Source organism: Ochotona curzoniae, unplaced genomic scaffold (genome assembly GCF_017591425.1).
Source record: "Ochotona curzoniae isolate NIBS_2020 unplaced genomic scaffold, NIBS_Ocur_1.0 contig_1, whole genome shotgun sequence".
NCBI classification, from domain to species: domain Eukaryota; kingdom Metazoa; phylum Chordata; class Mammalia; order Lagomorpha; family Ochotonidae; genus Ochotona; species Ochotona curzoniae.
The window spans coordinates 37,948,959-37,954,958 of record NW_024464918.1 but is presented as its reverse complement, the minus strand read 5'-3'; positions in this window follow the sequence as shown (position 1 = coordinate 37,954,958).

Here is a 6,000-nt window from a genome sequence, read left to right as displayed (position 1 = left end):
CACTTCTTGGTGCACAGAAAATGCTTCAGGGGAAGGAGGATGTTCAGAGATTGGCTGTGGGCTGTGGTCTTTCCTTAACCATCCTTGGTTCCCCTCACTGTTGCCCATACCAGGAACATGGCTGGCAAAAGTCGCACCGACCAGTCTGTGATCTGTTCCTCTGTGTCTAATGTTGCAAGGCAATGGTTGTTCATCTATAAATCATTCAGGGGAAGAGGACGAGAAGTGTGTGCTCCTGAGATAGTTGGGGTGCAGGCTGGGATCCCAGCTCCAATGGCTACAGTGAGTCCCGTAAGGAAAGCCTACTCCTGCCCTGGAGAAGCATCCACTCACTTTCATCATGCTGAGGGATTCTGCTTCACTGGGTTAATTTAAAAATACAGAGGGATGTGCTGAGGATGGGGTGACTAGGTGGTTCCAGACGACAGGACTCCATCAAACATTTCCATTTGTGATGGAAGCACTCTAAGCCACTTTGCTTAAGACCAAGCGGCTGTTCACATCTCCCTGTCAAGTCCTCTATTCCAAACTTTCCTCTGTTATCAAGTTTCAATGACCCAAGGGAGGTCAACATTTATAGATTATCTTTCTTGGTCCAATGGGTAGTCCTGGGCCAAAGTTGCTGCTCTCATGAATTCAGCAGTGGGAGGGAAAGGCAGATCTTAGTATCATATTCAGGGCTGAATGATAGACTGATGTTAAAACCCCCAGGACTGGCCCACAACTCAACTAACCAGATTGTATGTTCCTTAAGGACGCATTGAATGATGCCACTTGGGTGCATCCAATTTCTAATCTTGTTCCTGTTTGCCATCTGATGTTGAACTATCAGTTTGGATTAGGCTCATATAAAAATTAACAGAACCCCTAACTCCTTGGCCCACCACCAAAAGCTGTCACCTACAGATAGAAGTGAAAAGCTGATGGTCATGGTCCACAACTGATGTGGCAGTTCTTGGTGCCAGAGATGCAGACTCTGGCATGCATGGGATCTTATATACCCAAAGGCCAATGCCGAACCCCCAGCCCCTCTGCTTACATTCTAGTCACAGAGAGAAGCATGGAAGAAAAAAACTTTCTCCCTGTTTTTTAGCACCATTCCTAAGATTGTACCCCGCACCTCAATCTATGTGCCGTTGGCCAGCCTTAGTCACATGTGTGGATGTGTGGGAGCCTGGGAAAAGTCATTATTCTGGTTGGCCCAGTGTCCAGATAAGAGTCAGAAAATCTAGACTCTCAGACTCAGACCTAAGGAACTAGGGAAGATCACATGTCGAAGGCCAGCTGGCAGTCCCTGCTGCCAACGAGGGAAATCACTTCCTTTCTCTGACTGCTGTTTGGTAAAAGCTGGTAAAATAGGGTTAATAATGGAAGTCAGAGAATGTTTGTGAAAATCAGGTATAATAGCAAAAAGATGGCCTGGAACACAGTGAGTGGCCAAAGCCTTTTCAGGAAACTTTAATGTTCTTGGGACTCCTGACTCACACCTTTGATGATCTTCAGGGAAAAGCAGAGGAAATGGCCTTTCAAAGCCCAACTCCTGAACTTATTGAGCATTTTGGTGCCTCAGTGGCAACACCTTCTCTGTAAAGGGACCACAGAGGAAGCGCAGAAGCATCAGCTGCAGGGATTGTCACACTCCCTATTTTATCATCGGAACTATGAGGCACACAAAAGAGCAAGAAGACAAGCTAGGTTGTCCAGTTAAGAGAAAAAGCTAGAACGTGAAATTGTCTTTTTCCCTGGCTTGTGCCCCTAACCACTACCCTATACTGCTTCTTGCATGAATGTTTGCGGGGCAGAGAACTATGGTCAGGAGACCCCAAGAAGGAAACAGGATCTCTTATGCTGCAGGACTGCTTCAGTGAGTCTGTGAGCCCTGGTAGGATGCCACCCTCACACAGCTGGCCTGTGGCTGAACTTGGAGGCCCCTCCAATGGCATCCAGGGAAGTCAGCAGACGCTAGCCTGCAACAGAAGCTTGAAATTCCTAGTGGGGTAAATGTTTCCTCCTGGCGGTCATAGCCAGCATGCTTCTCAGTACCACAGTGCTGCAGTGTGCTTTATTTTTATTTACTTCTTTGAAAGCAAGAGCTAGAAAACAAATAGAGGGATCTCCGGTCTACTGATTCACTCTCCAGTATTTTCAGTGGGTGGAGCTGGCATCATGTGAAGTTGGGAGCTGGGAACTGAGTCGAGGTCTCCCATGTAGGCCTCAGGAATCCAGCCACTTGAGCCATCCCCACTGCCTTCCAGGGACCAGGGAGAGCCAGGTATTGAACTCAGGTCTCTGCCTGAGTGTCTTAACTGGCCTCTTAACCACTGGGCTCAATGTCTGCCCCTGCAATGCAGGTTTACATGGGCTCCAGCCTGGGTTCTCTGTGGGTCAGCCTGGGCACCGATCTCAGGAGGTAGTACATTTCATTATTTTTTTCACCAGTGTGTGCCTGTTGAGTGCAGGAGCAGTACTTTAGTTCCAGGTTGGCCAGGACACCCTAAAAGAACCGCAGTTGCTTGGGGACCATCCACTTACAAGAGCCAAGAATTTATGCCAAGGAGCTCTGCCAAAACTGGCACCAGATCTGCCCACAATGAGAGAGTGGTAAAAGCAGGGCTTCCTCCTCCTTCTTCCCAGCTCTGAACTCTCATGTACCTTGAGACCTCAGCCTAAACCTGGATAGTGCAAACCCTGGCAGTGGTAGGAGGACTGATGGGATATCAAACAAGCAGCTTGCTTTCAAGAGTCCTCCCTCTGTATCCTGGTTGGGGAACATGGGGGAGACCTAGACACCTGGGGTAGCTGAGATGAAGTGTCTATTAGGTTCTTAAAAGTCCCCTTGGGGGCTTGCACTTTTATCCCAAGAGTACAGGGAATCAAAGTATATTTAAGCAGAGATGCAACAAATCCAATAAGTGTTCTACAAAGATTTCTGGGGCAGTGTGAAATGAACATCAAAATTCATTCTCCAGAGAAACAGAATCATTGGGAAATAGATGGATAGAGAGAGTGGGAGGGAGGCAAGAAGAGACAAAGTGTGTGTGTGTGTGTGTGTGCTTTTTAAGGAATTAGTCCCCCTATTTACATATACTAGCTAAGTTGAGTCTATAGGGTAGACCAGAAGACTGGAAACAGATCTATTTGGGTGTTCCCATCTTGTAGGAGGGAGACAGCATGTGTGTGCTATGATGCCCCCAGAGTTCTCTGGGAATAGAATTGATTATTTTCAGCTGTGGAATTCCTTCTACCTAAAGCCAAATAGCCAACTTTGGTCTGAGCTTGTTGTCTTTTTCTGTTACGCCCACCACTCTCCTTTGGGGTCTCCAACCCCTCTGGCCAGCATTCATCAATTTGTCTTCTCTGTCCTGAACAAACTATAAAATCCTTAAGGCAGAGGCTGCAACTTATCCCGAAGTAACACAGTGCCTAGTACACATCAGATGCTCCATACATGATGAGGGAATGAACTCCCATTGAGACCCATTCCAGTGTCATGGGTACCTCTCATCACCCCGCTCTCTTCCTCCCACTTTGGACCGATCAGATGCTTTGGCAAGCAGCCCACCCTTCCCTGCAAGACAAAGGTGCTAATAGGCTGTGTGGTTTAGTGTGAACTGCAGTTCTGACATTCACATTGATTCACTGGCTCAGTCACTTTTTCCTCACCTTTCTATTCATTATGTTTACATGGGCTGCCTTTGTAGGTTAGGCTCAGTGATGATATATCCAACACACAGCAGAGAACAGACTAGGGTCTCTGCTCTTAATGAATTCACCATCTGAAGAGACAACACACTGTATCTTACAGGAGGGAGAAGAGAGACAAGTGCAGGGTGTAAAAGGAGCAATGTGCCTGAGGGACACATGAGTGTCACCCAGGTCTCCTCCACATCTGGAGAGAAGACTGCGGCCTGGCAGAGAGGGAGCCACATGGAAAAGGGGATCAGGCTGGTTCCGCCAGGGCAGCCTTGGAGCCCACTGTTTGGCAGGGGAGCTATGCCCTGATAAAGCAATTCTTTGGCACGCTTGTTGGGAACTGAATCTTCTTCTTAGCATGGCTTCTCAGCATCCATGTCACCTGCCTCTCTGGTTTTGCCATGGAGAATTTACCCCCTGTCAAACTGAAATAAGGCCTTCCTTCCCTCTTCCCATCCTCCTCCTCACATGGCATGACATATACCTTCTCAGGGAGTCTGGCCACAAGGAGAAGGGTCAAGGGGACAAAGACTGTGGATAACCATGGCAGCCTACAGGGCACCAGGCTCTTCTCATCCACAGTAATCTGTACCTGCTAAATGCAAAATTGGTGCTGTACCTTGATGTTCCCATCTGTAACATGATAAATTGTACTCTGACTAAACACAATTTAGTAACTTTCTCTCTGCCTGGCTTTTGGGAGGACAGAGGTGAGCAGTGCAGACTAGAGCCCTGCTCTTACAAGCCCTCAGTTTACCTTCTCCCAGCTCATCACTTGCCTGAATCCTGTCACCTTCCAACTTAAATGTTCCTGACCTCCAATCCCAAGCAGCACCTTGATGTTCTTTTTAAATATTTACGCATTTCTATTGGAAAAGCAGATCAGATTTACAGAGAGAAGGAGAGAACAGAGATCTCCCACTGGTTCTCTTCCCATATGGCTGTAATGGCTGGAGCTGAACCAATCCAAAGCCAGGAACCAGGAATCTGGGCCTTCCACAGCACAGGTGTGGGGTCCCAGGGTTTATGGGCCATTTCCCACTACAGTCCCAGGCCATAAACAGGGAGATGGATGGAGAGTGGATCAACCAGGACATAAAGCAGTGACTATAAGGGATCCAGGCATCTGGTGAGGAGCCAGCCATTGACCCATCATCCTGGGCCTGACACCTTGATACTCTTTGATAACACTCCTGTTTCTGAGTAGCTCTCATCATACTTGCTGAAAAACGGGTGGTTAAGTAGGAAAACTAGGTTTGATTTAGCCAGAGATTAAGACAAACACTTCATATACCTATCTCCTTGAGAGGATCAATGGATTTGAGCACAGTGCAAAGAATGGCTTTATGACTAAATCATCACATGGCATGCATCAGGATCCCATCTGGATGCCAGTCCATATCATAACTGCTCTGCTTCCCATCCATTTCCTGCTTATGGCCTGGGAAAGTGGTAGAGGATGGCCCCAAAACCCTGGGACCTTGCACCTGTGTTGTGGAAGGCCTCGAGAAAATCCAAAAGCCTTGAGATCCAGCACCCCCATTGGAGACCTGGAAGAAGCTCCTACCTCCTGGCTTTGGATCGGCTCAACTCCAGCCATTGCACCCACTCGGGGAGTGAGCCAACAGATGTTTTTCTCTGTATCTCCTTCTCTATATAAGTTTGTCTGTCTGATAAAAATAAATAAATCTTAAAAAAAGAATGTTTTTTTGACTATGGAGGGATGGATGGTGACTCCCAAAAGATATATCCATGTCATAACCCGTGGGGTAAGTGAATTTACTTGGTACTTGGGAAATGAAAACTTTTGAAAATTATATTTGCACATGTAATTAAAGGATCTCTAGGTAATCTTTTCCTGGGTTAGCTAGCCGGGCCCTAAAATTAAAGCCCAGTGTCCTCAGAGGGAATAGAAGTGAAGTAGATAAGGACAGAGCAAAGAAAATACATGTTAAGGCACAGGCTGAAACAAGATACATAGTCATGAGCCCCCAGAAATAGAAGAGGAAAGGAGAGATTCTCCCCCAGAGCCTGAAGACGGATGTCATGGCACCCAGCAAGCTGATAAGCTCATTCAGTGTCTTCTAGGGTGTGTGGCTGGAAGCAGTACTGTGACAGATTCCATGACCCAGGCGAGCAAAGGGGACATACAGAAAATCAACCAACTTTGACTCAGCCCTACTAACTCTCCTGGCTAGAGGCTTTCTCAGTGTAGGCAGGCATCAGGTCATTCCAACCCACAGTCATCCAATATTCAAGGGTGCATAGCTTGATGGGGATATATTTCCTTTAGTTTCGGGAAGGGAG